The sequence below is a fragment of the Oncorhynchus masou genome, chromosome 9, assembly GCF_036934945.1.
Source record: "Oncorhynchus masou masou isolate Uvic2021 chromosome 9, UVic_Omas_1.1, whole genome shotgun sequence".
Taxonomy (NCBI): Eukaryota; Metazoa; Chordata; class Actinopteri; order Salmoniformes; family Salmonidae; genus Oncorhynchus; species Oncorhynchus masou.
This window is the reverse complement of record NC_088220.1, coordinates 60,541,099-60,557,425: the sequence shown is the minus strand read 5'-3', so window position 1 is coordinate 60,557,425 and position 16,327 is coordinate 60,541,099. Positions and strand designations below refer to the sequence as shown.

Genomic DNA, 16,327 nt, shown 5'->3' with positions numbered 1-16,327 from the left:
GGCTGGAACTCTTCTCTATATTTCCAGAATGGTGAGTCACACCGTAAGATGACTCCCTACCCGAAGGATGAGGACTCTCATCCAAACTCTGTCGACCGCCTGACTGGGCAGGATGGGCGGAGAAAAGGTCTACCCATCAAAGCACCAAGGAGTGATGTCCTGATTTACTGTTTCCACGGTTACAAAGCCATTAATCTTCATGACCATTCAAATAATTATATATTTATCTGTAATTCCCTGATTTATAAACCCATCAATGTATTTTTAGTCCTAGGCTACATCCCAAATTGCACCCTATTGCCTATTTAGTGCACTACTTTTGACCAGCCCTGTAGGCTATATGCACTATAGTACATAGGGAACAGGGTGGATTTAGGGACACAGACCTGGCCTGATTTCAGTGTTTGTTCATGTGGCCTTGACTGTATCATAACAGATCTGTCTGTCTATATACACCATCTGGGTATGACTAATACTGAAACATGACATGCTGACGTTAGGCCTTCCGCTGGCCCAGTCTCTCTTTATTAGAGATAGGCTACATCCCAAATGACACTATATGTGGTGCACTACTTTTGCACTACCTTTGACCAAGGCTCTTCTCAAAAGTAATGCACTATATACAGTAGGGGATAGGCTGCCATTTGGGACAGAACTTTACTATACCTCCTACTCCACCCTAGTACCTCTCTTCCTGGCTACTCCCTGCTTTACCGACACTTTACAGTTGTCGTGTTCGGTTCCTAAACTCGTTCGAAGAATGGGATTTTCTTACTCAGTACACTGTTGCATGTAATGTCAAAAGCATGAATTTTCACAATATGAAATATCGAAGGTCAGGAAGGGCTCATAGGGCTTTGGTCAAAAGTAGTAGGGAATAGGGTGCCATTTGGGATGCAGATGTTGATTTGAAGGATAAATAAAAATATAGACAACAGAGATGCTCGGATGTTCTGTTCTGTTGCATTGTACAACTCATGGCAGGCCCTGGTCACATAGTATATTCCTGAGAGTCACACAGTATATAGGATCACATTTTCGTAGTGCAAAAGAGCACAAATCTGTGCAAAAGTACTGTAAACCATACTATAATCTGGCAGCGAGATTTCATTTGAAACTTTTCTTTGGAAATGTGCAATAATAGGTCTATGCATTATTCAGTTAACAAAACTAGTTAAACAATCGCACACTTGGTGAAGAAAAGTGTTGAATTAAATCACACTGCCAGTTTACTTTGAGTTTTACGGAAGTTTTTGCACAGATTTGAACTATTCAGCAGCATGAAAATGTTACCCATAATAATTTCTGTCTGGCAGTAGAGGTCTGATGCATTGAGGCCATGCAGCTGTAAGGCCACAGAGAGGCTACGTCGTGCAGCGGAAGACTATGGCCCACTAACATTAAACAAGAGAGACATTGAGGCCCCAATAAGAATCATTTATTTTCATAGGATTTATAGAATATAAATGTCGTCCATTCAGATCATGTAGCTATGTGCCACAGAGGAAGCACTTTAATAGAACTCAGACAACATTTTCATTTTCCTGGATGTTGTCTTTGGCTACAGTGTGTGGTAAATGGCACTCTATTGCCTATATAGTGCACTACTTTTGACCAAGCTATGGGCCCTAGTCAAAAGTAGTGCACTACATAGTGAATAGGGTGCCATTTGGGACACATACTTTGTCCTTGCCCTCAGTTGGGGTCAAACCAGAGGCTAGTGGGGTGATTTATTTTTCAAGGTAACATGAGCAGTATTTTGGTTAGGCTCCGTCAGGGACAGGAGCAATTACAACTATATTACCCAACGACAGCTTTAAGGACTGATTTGTTTGCCATGTTTAAAGCAAGGAAAATTGATTACTGATATTTGTTGTGGAAATGGGGACATTGTTATTTATATTTGTGGTGTCAATTGCTCATGAGGTGCTGTCACCTGGAGAGACAGAGAGCGGGAGAAAGAGAGCAGGAGAGAGAGGACAGAAAGAGACAAAGAGAATTATGGAGAAGATTACCTTTACCTGCCAATTAGTGTGTATAAGGCCTCCAGTCTCTCTGCAATCTCTACATAACCTCCAGACAACTTTACCATCTGTAGCTTCCTTCCCCCTACCCTGCTGGATTCAGAGACTTAGACTTTCAGTCCCACAGTTTACTATAGAATACTATAGTACTTACTATATAATTATGTAGTCAACTGTAGTATACTATAGAATACTCTAAAATAATATACTACACACGGTAGTATACCTCGATCATGTTTAGAACTTACTATATAATTTTGAAGTAGACTGCAGATACTATACTACACACTGTAGTAGTATCCCTTGATCATGTTTAGTACTTACTATAAAATGATGTGGTATACTCTAGAATACTATAGTAAATACTATTGTAACGTCCTCAAAAACACTACAGTTTTTAAACTATATTAATACTTTAGTATTAATTTGCATATACCCCACCCATTCTCCTCCCCTTATCTCAATTTGTGCCACCCATGAGTGAGAAACCTACATGCCAAAATAGACCATATGCTGTGTTCCCTACAGGTTATAGAAACTAGCAGAAATGCTGAACTATCCAGTCAGACTCCAGTCCTACCAAAAAGGGTTCTGAAAGGGTTCTTTGGCTGTCCTGATAGGATAACCTTTTTTGCTTCGAGATAGCAACTTTTTTTCTGAGACTGTACTGGTTATAGAAAATTTGCTCTTTTAGTATTTGTCAAGGAGAAACAAAAACGCTATAATAAATACTTCTGTATACTATGGTCATGTTTGCAAAAACGCTACATTGAATGCTATAGTATATAAATATATACCATATTATAGTAGAATTTTTTTTCATGTGGGGTATGTGTGTTCGCTAGTGTGCACATTCATATCCCTGTTGGAGAACATCAGTAAAGGAACAAACATAGAAAGAAACGGGTTTTTCATGTATTTGATGACACATTTAGATGAACTAACCACGGACAGAGCTCTTCCTTCCCAGAAGCCTTTGGAGTGGTTTGTTTTGATCCTGTTGAGTGGGAGGGACACCATCTGTCTATGCTCCAGGATTGGACCACAGCAGAGGGAGGAAATGGGTACTGGTACGTAGGGTGTGTGACCGTGCATGCGTGTGTGTGTGCATGTGGTTTCACACACACTCACACCACAGAGAATGAATGGTGACAAGCTTCTGAAGGTTTTGGGGAGAGAAGTTTGCCCCTTGTGTTTTCAAAGGCAGGATGGTGGGGACCGGGCATCAATCCTCCCAACACATATATGAAGGATGGCTGATTTACTGTCTATACTGCTTACATATTGCAGGCCCACATTGTAGCTCAAGAACATTGAACACATTGTTGTTGTTTTTTTGAATGAACTGGAATTAAATGCAAGTGTAATTTGTCCTTGGGATTTGACTCTGGGATTAAATCAGTCAGCCACGCAGACATTGGTTAAAGAATGAGCTGGGTTAATTGAGCTTGCCTGGCATAATGGAACCAATACAATAGTCATAGTCAACAGAGAAGTGCAAACTCTGCCCACTTGGTACCCCATGCAGGCTAAAGCAACCGCTAAAAGTAGCTGAAAGAATGCAAATAGTATTTGAGCCCACCTGAACCCATGCAGGTCTGAAGCAGGGCCGTTGTCCCCAGCTGCTCAGTAAAGAGCTATTTATCATTTCTGACCATTCACTCCTTTCACCTCCTCTGTTTCTCATTATGTTAATGTAGGGCCATGACCATGTGTGTCTCCTAAATGGCACCCTATTGCCTAAATAGTGCACTATATTGTGCACCCCGTGGGCCCTGGTCAAAGAGGTACACTATATAGGGAATAGGGTGCCATTTGGGATGCACACCCGTGTGTGTCACATGACCTGAAAAACAATGTGTTGGTTGGTGAGGTTAGGAAAACAACCACTCTAGAGTTCTGATATGTGTGTCTTCTCCCCCTTCCGGCCAGGGACGCAGAAATCTACATGGGCATTTCTAACACATCGGACCATTTCTTTACTCGCAGCTCCCATTATTAGCCAAATAAAGATCAATCTGTTTAAAAAAATACATTTAAACTTGCTCACTGGGCTTAAGATGGACCATCCCATCTGGCATTTACCATATGAAATATAGTTGTTGTTCTGCACAATCATATGGGCCAAGTCTCGAGGTTAACCACAAGCATATTTACATCTGACTTCTTCCCATTGTTTGCAAAGTAGGGAATCAAACCAGGCCTCTCCTAAAACACTCAGAGTGACAAGGTCCTATAGGGTGAGATCAGTTCAGGGCAATCTCTAATCTCTAATGGCCTACAGATGTAGGATCTTAATTTGAGCCAGTTTGCTACAGCAGGAAAATAATCCTGCAGCAACAGGAAATGTGAATTGTTGTGTGGATTATAAATAATGTAAATGTTTGTAGGGGTTGATAAAACATGTTGTTAGGGCAAATCAAGAAATTACATACTATAAAAGCCTTTTTAAAACTCAAATGCACTATAAGTTTGCATTTCCTGCTTTGCAGGAAAATTCTCAGCAACAAAAGAGTGATCAATTACGATCCTACATCTGTATCCTGATTGCCACTAGACTACATATAACCTCTGGACTGTGTAGTATGAGGCACATTGATGCATTCAACTATATAGTCAAATAATTAGCACTATTCTGGGGAGTTATGGTTAGTAGTGACGGGAAGTTCAGCTCTATTTACTGACTCTAATCTTTTCGACTTGTTCAGTCCAAAGAACAAATCTTTAGACTAATTTTGTTCATTTGAGTCAGTAATGCCCAGAGCATGCAGGATCCCCTACAGGCTAACGACTAACCGAATACTGGAAAGAGTCATGATTCTACAAGCCTCTTGTTCACGTAGTTCACCAGGGGGCTTATTAGAGCTTTCATTTGTGACTGAGACTTGTAAAAGTGAGCTTTAAACAATATACATTTGTTGATTGCTAGGCATGGATATAAGATTATTTCTTGATACATTTGAAACGAGGTCTATTTGTGGCTGCAACCGAACTAGATTGTGAACGACTCTTGGCCTAATGCGCCGTTTGACTGCCGTTGGCTGACTAAACTCCACTCCATGTCGAAGGAAGTTTCTGATGAACTCCACCAACGGACTGGAGCAGAGACCAGGCTTTGTGGAATTCTAGACTAGCTAGACTGCCGTGAGGGTGATAAGCACAATAGTGGCTTGCAAAGTGTAGCATCCCCAAATGGTTCATTCTCAAGTTTGATGAGCAGAGGCAGTGAATGTGGTCACACTTTAGATAGTCAATCTGTAGATGCTCTAATGACAGTCATACTATCAACAAACTATCTATTGATAAGCAACTGCTTGCAGTTAGGCTGATATTTAGAATAAGGGTAAAGTTTAGGTTTAGAGCCAGGGTTAGGGTAAGTAAGGGTTAAGTCTAGAGTTTGGATAAGTGTTAAGGTTAGTGTAAGGGTTAGGGCTAGGGTTAGGGTTAGTAGATAGTTGCAATGTTATTGATAGTCTGTAGCTAGTCTATAGAGCATCTACAGATGGAGTATCCAAATCAAGTGTAAGCTTGTATGTTTTGGTTCTACAAAGCTGTGTCCATCATAACATTCATTAATAATTCCTCGCATTAATTATTGCACCATGCGATCAATTATCAGTTCTCAACATGTGTTCAGATCTGCACTGGATGATACATTTTCTTGCACACACATGATAGACAGCTGTTGGTCAGAACACGTCTCTGAAGCCACTGAGCCGGAGGAGCGTGTATCAAACAAACTACTAAAATGAATGAGTCAACAGGTCAAATTAACGACTAATGAGTCACTCGAAAGAACAAATCAACAAATCAGGACTCTCGAGTCAGTCAAAAGAGTCGTTCAAAAAGAACAAATCATTTGTGAACTGCACATCACTAATGCTTAGGGCCCAGTGTTTTCCCTGACTAAGAATATCCTGGCCAGGAAAAACTCTGGGCCCTAGTCCAGCAGATGATCCTGAGTGCTTTAGATAGGATGATCTGTCCAGTAGCGTGCCCATGATAACTAAAAGGATATCATATTCAGTGTTGGTACAGGGAGAAAGGGCAGTGGATGACTTTGGCTGGAGCCTAATGTCTCTGGGAACACACACCAAAACTACTCTAGCCTCCTCTGTCTGAAAAACACACACCAAAACTACTCTAGCCCCCTCTGTCTGGGAACACACACCAAAACTACTCTAGCCTCCTCTGTCTGGGAACACACACCAAAACTACTCTAGCCTCCTCTGTCTGGGAACACACACCAAAACTACTCTAGCCTCCTCTGTCTGGGAACACACACCAAAACTACTCTAGCCTCCTCTGTCTGAAAAACACACACCAAAACTACTCTAGCCCCCTCTGTCTGGGAACACACACCAAAACTACTCTAGCCTCCTCTGTCTGGGAACACACACCAAAACTACTCTAGCCTCCTCTGTCTGGGAACACACACCAAAACTACTCTAGCCACCTCTGTCTGGGAACACACACCAAAACTACTCTAGCCTCCTCTGTCTGGGAACACACACCAAAACTACTCTAGCCTCCTCTGTCTGGGAACACACACCAAAACTACTCTAGCCCCCTCTGTCTGGGAACACACACCAAAACTACTCTAGCCCCCTCTGTCTGGGAACACACACCAAAACTACTCTAGCCCCCTCTGTCTGGGAACACACACCAAAACTACTCTAGACTCCTCTGTCTGGGAACACACACCAAAACTACTCTAGCCTCCTCTGTCTGCGAACACACATTAAGGCTGAGTCACTAGTTATCATGGGCACGCTACTGGACAGATCATCCTATATAAAGCACATCACCAACAAACTATCATGGTCCAAACACACAAAGACAGTCATGAAGAGGGCACAACAACACCTTTTCCCCCTCAGGAAACTGAAATCATTTTGCATGGGTGCCCAGATCCTCAAAAAGTTATACAGCTGCACCATCGAGAGCATCCTGACTGGTTGCATCATCACCTGGTACGGCAACTGCTCTGTATCTGAATGTAAGGTGCTACAGAGGGTAGTGTGTACAGCCCAATATATCACTGGGACCAAGCTTCCTGCCATCCAAGGACCTATATAACAGGCGGTGTCAGAGGAAGGCCCAAAGAAGCGTCAAAGACTCCAGTCACTCAAGTCATAGACTTTTCTCTCTGCTACCTCACGGCAAGCGCTACTGGAGCGCCAAGTCTAGGACCAAAAGGCTCCTTAATTAACAGCTTCTACCCCAAGCTATAAGAGTGCTGAACAATTCATCAAATGGCCACCCAGACTATTTACATTGACCCCCACCATTTGTTTTTACACTGCTGCTACTCGCTGTTTATCATCTATGCATAGCCACTTTACCACTACCCACATGTACAAATGACCTTGACTAACCTGTACCCCCGCACATTTACTCTGTACCGGGCCCCCTGTATATAGCCTCGTTATTGTTATATAATTCTACTGTTATTTATTTTATTTTGACTTTAATTTATTTAGTACATCTTTTCTTAACTCTATTTGTTGAAATGCACTGTTGGTTAAGAGCTTGTGACAAATACAATTTGACCATTTAGGACACACACCAAAACAACTCTACATCAGCCAACCACAACCATCACAGCTATGACCTCATCACTCCACTTCACTACTGGTCAGGTCTGTAACTACATAAGAGGAGACCGAGGTCCGGACCTCAAATACATTAAAAAATTAAACTCAGTCCTGGTCTCAAGTTACTGTTGAGAGTTAGAGTAGTAGAATACACAAGATGCAATTTCGAAACTTTGTTATGCATCAGAAGTTTTCCTCTTGTAATATGTCACTCACTGACAGTCACTCAATTAGCCCATGTCAGTTAACATTTTTTTGTTTGTTGTATAAATTAGTCTAGTTAGTCTAGCCAGCTATCTAAACTTGTAGTAGGCCTAATTATGGTGCCCAGGGGCCCTGACCTCCAGGAGGCCCCCAATGTTTTTGTTAGTCATTCTCACTCAGATATCATATTAACATGGCATAAGACATGGAAAAATGTGTAGAATTGCAGGAAATTAGCTTTATAACTGCAAAAATGTCTCCCTACCCAATAGCAAAAAGTGTGGAATTGAAACTCATTTGTTTACTTTTTGTTAATAAAATACATTTCTGCTAACAGATCACTCTGTATGTATTAAATCATAGTTTTTAATCTTGGTGCTGAGTTAATGTGAGTTAATGTGAAGCAGCTAATTGTATAGCTAATAAGCTATGTGTTCGTAGTTCGACTGAGGTGAATGAATCTACAGCAACCAATGTGATAATGGCTGGGCTTCAAATATCTTTGGTCTGTCCGGACCTCACTAAAGCTCAGACCCTGGTTACAGCCCTGCTGCTGGTGAAATAGAGTTTCCATGGATGCATGCTTATTGTTGCAGAGCATCCTCTTCCTCACATAGCGTTATCCTCTTCTTACCTCAGCACAATGCACATGAACATATATCCCAAACACTAGCCGAGCACCACTTGTGTGGCCTGAATGTGGGATGGTAGTGAGCGCAATACTGTCTGGAGATCCTCTTGTCTGAATGACTGTAGGTTATGTAGGTCTGTCTGTCTGTCTGTCTGTCTGTCTGTCTGTCTGTCTGTCTGTCTGTCTGTCTGTCTGTCTGTCTGTCTCTAAAGATTAAAGCATGGGTCCAAACAAAGGTGCATCTGAAGTTTCCTATTCCCTACATAGTGCACTATGTAGGGAATAGGGTGCCATTTGGGACACAGATATGACATCATAGGCCTAATAATGGGTGTTCATTACCATTACCATGCCAACTCCTGTTGTCATGACTTTGTGATTGCTGAAGGACTGAGGAGAATCAGAACTTTCCAGACTCTGTGAAGCGACAACTTTTCAAAGTAATGAGATTAGCGCCATCGTTTTCTCTCTGTTCTCTCTGTTTTGGTCCCTGGCAAAGAAATATTTACTTGAACAATTGAATTGTTTTGCTAGGGAATTCCTGAGCCCGTCTGTGAAAGGGGGCTTCATTCTATTGCTAAACTGCTAGACAACAGAATACATTACAGGAGGAGAATTAAAGGGATCTGCATCAGAATCGTACTCAGACTCAGAACAAAGTCCCTGGAACGTTAGTGTCAGAATATATGGATATTTGATTAATGGTTGATAAATTACCACCAAAGCTTAAATCCTTCGACTAAAAGCATTTGACTAGCCTGAAGGCCAATCTGTTTCTTTTTAATCATGAAACTCCCTGTCACTCATTGTTATGCCAAACATGGATTGACAATGACAGCAATGGAGTTGGAAAGAGCACAAACAGATCTGGGACCAGGTTATCATTTTACTAAGAGTTTGATTTGACTGGACAAGTTGGAGGAGCCTGGTTGGAATTGATCCTGGTGGCCTGAATGACTGTCTGTTTTCTGCATCTAAAACCCCCCACAGCCAGTCTGTCTGCCTCTAGGTGCATCACATTATAGCCGCTTCCCTGGATGAGAGAAAAAGTTTCCCAGTTCCCACTGATACAGTAGTTGGATATCCTCATCCTTGGCGAGTTTCGTACTGTACGGATGGATAGTGTAGCGGCTCTGCCAGTCCGTGCTGCTGCTGCCAAACGGAGGGTGCTGACAGTGTGAAGAATCAGGCCTCAGCAGACAGATGGATGTGCTCACTGCAGATGAAGGCTTCATCCCAAATGGCACCCTATTCCCTAAATAGTCTACAACATTTAAGTAGTACCCAAAGGGCTCTTGTCAAAAGTAGTGCACTATTAGGAATATAGGCATTGGTCAAAATGATGTGCACTATATAGGGAATGCGGTGCCATTTTGGAAGACTGGAGGAGGGTGTGTGTTTGGGGGATGGGGAGGAGGGGGTTGGCACAAAGACCCAAGGCAAATTTCTGGCTCCGCCTGACCTTCAGCCACCTGCAGTCTCCCGTGGATACGGATGGTAGCAGCCCAGGGTCGCAGACACCATCAGCACACTACCTGGGGAAGAGACATAGACAGAGGTACAAAACAGGGACAGGAGATAGAGCTTGTTTTTTGTCATTGTAAGTTAACTTCTAATAGTTTCTGAGAATAATAGCACAGTCCAGTAGTACATAGCCAATACATTACATTGTATGGTGGTAGGTGTCACTGATAGATCCAGAGAAGGAATTTAACACATTATCATTAACAGGTAAATGAGGGAGTAGGATAAAGATCAAACTTTGCGAGGGGAAATGGGGAACACTGTATGTCTGGAGGGAAGCAGAATAAAGGGCAGAACACAGCAGCTGATATATATATAGCACTTTATGTCTTGTATAAACAGGGAGAGGGTGTGTGTGTGTGTGTGTGTGTGTGTGTGTGTGTGTGTGTGTGTGTGTGTGTGTGTGTGTGTGTGTGTGTGTGTGTGTGTGTGTGTGTGTGTGTGTGTGTGTACCATATCTCTCTAACTGTAAGTCAACCGTGACATGGCTCACTGCGAGGAACCAATATTCTCCCTTTTTTATCCATCCCATAATAGCAGATAATACAAGCAATGAAGTTAGTTGGATAGCTGACATCACAGAGCTGTGGCCCCAGAGAGGGTGTGTCTCTGTGAACCACGGTAGAAAGAACAGACAGACAGACAGACAGACAGACAGACAGACAGACAGACAGACAGACATCATTTCAGTGGGCTGAAGAGACATATTTAGCTTGCCCAGGGCAGACTCAGACAAACATTATGGATGCGTCCCAAATGGCACCCTATACCCTATTCCCTATATAGTATATATAGATATATACTTTTGATAAGGTACTATTTTGGACTTAACCTATGACTCATATGATGATGGACTGCTTGTCTTTTTATCCTCTCTGAGGTTAACCACTCTTCAGGGTAGGAGGAGGTCATCTAGCTCTAAAGGAGAAGAAGAAGAAGAATAGACTTGAGGCCACTGTTAGTAAGAGATCAGACTTCTCAGAAATAGCCAAACAAAACCAATTGGTGTAGTCGTCTCTAAAGAAATCCTCCAAGTATTTGTTTGTTCTTAAAGGGATGGGTGTTTTGAGTGGGTGGAGTTGAGGTGTTCCATTGTTTTACTGTTTGCACAGAGTTTGTATGTATAGCACGCTCCTCGGCGCTATACATCCTCAGTCACCAACCTTTCAGCATGAGTTTAGTAGCATTCTGTTCACAAAAAATGAGATTTATTGTTGTATTTTCCAGAGTTAGGATCCAGAAACCCTAAACAGAGACTCTTTAAAAGCACTTCTTCCTGAAGATGATGAACCAGAAGATGATGGAGAGACAGGAATGATACACAGCCTAATGGAAACCACCTGTGAACTCTGTTTCTGTCTGTGCCCTCCTTTCCCCTATTACCCCACTCTCAAACCCTACACACTCATATGCAAAGCAAGCAAGCAGGCACACATGCACACACACATGCAGGCATGCAGGCACGCACCCACACACACACGCAACCACATGCACACACACGCACACACACACACACACACACACACACACACACACACACACACACACACACACACACACACACACAATCACACACTTAAGTCCACTGATCATGCCAAATGTACCCGCTCTGGAAGTTTACATCACAAACGTGCCGTGCTTCATTTTCCTCCATTACAGATCTGATTTCTATCCTATAACCCCGCCGTGTGTGTGACGTGTTTATATTTCACACCACAACACAGAGATGAAAGTATTTATCCACACAACCTGCCACACCAATACGTCTGAGTGTACATCCCAAATGTCACCCTAGTACACTACTTTTACCTAGTGAATATAGTGTTATTTGAGACACAGAACACACATGGTTCTCACAGCTATTAAGAGAACAATAACAGACCCAGGCTCAGGTTACCTCATAACCAACAGTATTCTAGGGGGAACCAACCGTCCACCCCCTGCTTCTGCTTCATGTTTCGTCAAACAAAATCCCACACACACACCACGGTACCCCAATAGAGAGGACGGGGGCCCTCAACATCAGTGGGATCAGGAACTAAATTCTCCAAACCTGGACTGGGACTTCTCAACTTCTCACCGTAATATAGTGTTGTAGCTAGTCACTGGACTGGAGGAGATGAGAGGGGCGACTAATCAGAACACACTCATAAACCCACAACTTCTCACCGTAATATAGTGCTGTAGCTAGTCACTGGACTGGAGGAGATGAGAGGGGCGACTAATCAGAACACACTCATAAACCCACAACTTCTCACCGTAATATAGTGCTGTAGCTAGTCACTGGACTGGAGGAGATGAGAGGGGCGACTAATCAGAACACACTCATAAACCCACAACTTCTCACCGTAGTATAGTGCTGTAGCTAGTCACTGGACTGGAGGAGATGAGATGGGCGACTAATCAGAACACACTCATAAACCCACAACTTCTCACCGTAATATAGTGCTGTAGCTAGTCACTGGACTGGAGGAGATGAGAGGGGCCAGAACACACTCATAAACCCACAACTTCTCACCGTAGTATAGTGCTGTAGCTAGTCACTGGACTGGAGGAGATGAGAGGGGCGACTAATCAGAACACACTCATAAACCCACAACTTCTCACCGTAATATAGTGCTGTAGCTAGTCACTGGACTGGAGGAGATGAGAGGGGCGACTAATCAGAACACACTCATAAACCCACAACTTCTCACCGTAATATAGTGCTGTAGCTAGTCACTGGACTGGAGGAGACGAGAGGGGCGACTAATCAGAACACACTCATAAACCCACAACTTTCAGTGTCTGTGTTCCAAGTGGCACCCTATGAGTCCTGGCCAAAAGTAGTGCACTACATATATCCAGAATGGAGTCCCATTTGGGACACAGCCACTGAAAGCGGTGGGTTTATGAGTGTGTTCTGACTAGTGTGTGTGCATGTGCAGCCATAGTGTTTATAGGCCAGTTTAATGAACCTGAGAAACAATGAGAAACAAATCCCCAACATGGATAGACTGGCTGACCCACCAACTCTATGGACCAATGAACTTGCTATAGTTAACGACAGGAAACATGGAGTCATGTTTGTGGATTGTTTGTGGATTGTGTAAATCTATGTCCGTTTGTGTACAGCCAGGTGTATGGGGGTTATAGCAGAGATAGTCAACAACCTTCTCTGGTTGTAGTTTTGATGGAGAACCAGAGTGCCATGTGTTATGTTCATGTAGACCTGAATCCAAACGTCCCAAATGACACCCTATTCCCTATTTTGCACACTACCGTTGATTCCTATGCTTTGGTCAAAAGTAGTGCACTACATAGGGAATAGGGTGCATTGTGGGACGCAGGCACTGAAAATGTTTCTAAATCTGGAATGTGCTGAAAGACCTGTTTTATAGTCATGTTTGGTACTACCCCAAAACACAGAATTGTTTATATAAAGCAGGATATAATGTCAAACAACCCAACAACAAACAGATTTAAAAATACATTATAATTGGGTCTTTTCACGCACGGTTTGCTCTAATACAGTCAGTATTTGTTAGCCGGTTCATTTTCATAAAATGTTTGTATTTAGATTTTTTTCCTACTGAACACAATTTAATATATTCCATTGTGTACTGTGAGCACTGGTTGTGTCCCAACTGGCATCCTAATACCTATATAACACACTACTTTGGGTCCTGGTCAAGAGTAGTGCACCAAATAGGGAATACGGTGCCATTTGGGACACAGGCAGTTCTAGATACACTGCTCCAACAGTGCCTGCTCTGTTTCACAGTAAACCCAGTTGACAGAGAAAGGCTGCATGTCTCTGTATAGTTCTGCCAAGCACAGGTTTCCAATATGTGATGATGATCACAACAATCCTTTGTTCTATTATCTGCTCATACCCCTCTCAAATATAAATATGAGATGACTCAAAGCAACACTCTGTTTGTGGGTTTGTTATGAGGACAGTGATATGTACACAAGACAGACTCCAGTTGCCTCCCAAATGGCCCCCTTTTCACTATAAAGGGAATACGATACCATTTGGAAAGTATCCCCCATCTCATTTTACTGCCCAGTCTGAAATCAGGGCTGGTCTGCTCCATGCTATTTCCGCACTGTTATGACTCTCTCTACCAAGCAACCTGTCATACACTTGTTAAAGCTACAGATTGCAATTAGTACATCCATTTTTTTTCTTTTAAATATACCCCCCCCAAAGGTGCAGACTCCCGGCCCCAAACCTAAATCTACATGGGAGGGTCTGGGTGGGCATTTAACCACGGTGGCGGCTCTGGTTCTGGACGCCGCCCCCCTTCTTTACCCCGAGTCCGCTCTTGTAGCACCGACCCGTGGATCATCGTCGGAGGCTCTGGACTGCGGATCCTCTCCATAGGCCCTGGGCTGGGGCCCTGGGGACCCTCACTGCGTGGATCATCGGCGGATGTTCTGGACTGGGGACCGTCGCTGGAGACCCCGGACTAGGGACCGTCATTGGAGGCCCTGGACTGTGGCCCATCATTGGAGGTTCCGGACTGTGGACTGTCGCCGGACGCTCGGGACTGGGTACTGTCGCCAGACGCTCGGGACTGGGTACTGTTGCCGGACGCTCGGGACTGGGTACTGTTGCCGGACGCTCGGGACTGGGTACTGTTGCCGGACCCTCGGGACTGGGTACTGTTGCCGGACCCTCGGGACTGGGTACTGTCGCCGGACGCTCGGGACTGGGTACTGTTGCCGGACGCTCGGGACTGGGTACTGTTGCCGGACCCTCGGGACTGGGTACTGTCGCCGGACGCTCGGGACTGGGTACTGTTGCCGGATGCTCTGGACTGGGTACTGTCGCCAGACGCTCGGGACTGGGTACTGTTGCCGGACGCTCGGGACTGGGTACTGTTGCCGGACGCTCGGGACTGGGTACTGTTGCCGGACGCTCGGGACTGGGGACTGTCGCCGGACGCTCTGGACTGGGTACTGTTGCCGGATGTTCAGGACTGGGTACTGTCACCAGACGCTCGGGACTGGGTACTGTCGCCGGACGCTCGGGACTGGGTACTGTTGCCGGACGCTCGGGACTGGGTACTGTTGCCGGACGCTCGGGACTGGGTACTGTTGCCGGACGCTCGGGACTGGGTACTGTCGCCGGACGCTCGGGACTGGGTACTGTTGCCGGATGCAACATTTCTTGGGGCTGCCTCTCAGGCTGCCGTGTTAGCTGTGTACCTTCATATCGTCGCTGTTCCTCTATTCTCCGGTATTTCTCCTTGTAGTATCGCCGTTCCGCTTTCGCTGCCTCTAACTCCTCCTTAGGATGGCGATACTCCCCCGGCTGTGTCCAGGGTCCTGCTCCATCTAATATCTCCTCCCAGGTCCATTTCCCCATTAAGCTCTGTTCCTCCTTTTCACGCTGCTTGGTTCTTGTTTGGTGGGTTATTCTGTCACGGTCGTCGTAATGGTGAGACCAAGGCGCAGCGTGTTAAGAATACATTCTTCTTTAATAAACGAAGAACACTTAAACAAACAAAACAACAACACAAATGTGAAGCTATGATAAACCGAGTGCTGACATGCAACTACACATAGACAATAACCCACAAAAACCAAAATGTAAAATGTCCACCTAAATAGGATCCCCAATTAGAGACAATGATAAACAGCTGTCTCTGATTGGGAACCAATTCAGGCCACCATAGACCTACATATACCTAGACATATCAAAACCCCATAGATATACAAAAAACCCTAGACAAGACAAAAACACACATACCACCCTCATCACACCCTGACCTAACCAAAATAATAAAGAAAACAAAGATAACTAAGGCGTGACAAAATTAATGATATATAGAGGTTGATTGTTGAAGAATATCGGCTAAACTATACATGCCTCATGAGCTTTGTTCAACTGTTTTACACCATCAGAGCTCAAAATAAAAGCTTATTTTGCAATTGTAAACAAACACTGTACAGCTTTAAAACATGCTTAAGACAATCATTTTGATCTGATGACTGTCCGTCCTAACATCCATAGCTCTGTCTAGAAACTTAAGAGGGGTTACATTTCTTACATTTCTGCATCCCTCAGCTGTTTACCAAAATTAGTTTCAGTGCCACCAGGTTTGTTAGTTTCAGACTGCAGTCTTAGTTTTGTCTCCTGATAAGGCTGGTTAGGCTAGCCGTGTTTATTATTTCTCTCTGGTACTTCCAGCTGCTCCATAGGAACCAGGCTCCGTGGCCTGCAGTCTAATCCCCGGTCAGATGTCACAGAAATAGCCATCACACCGTCATTACCCCGACCACAGCCCCATGATGTGGACGACACCACACTACAAAGTTGAAAAGCAGATCTCTACTCTATTACATTATAGCACCTT

The 16,327-nt window shown here is 43.9% G+C and overlaps 1 pseudogene; it reads right to left on the bottom strand.

Moving 5' to 3' along the window:
- The window catches only part of LOC135545051 (Fanconi anemia group J protein homolog), a 59,246-nt pseudogene extending 43,910 nt beyond the window's left edge, over nucleotides 1-15,336 (bottom strand).
- Nucleotides 15,337-16,327: the final 991 nt, after the last annotated feature.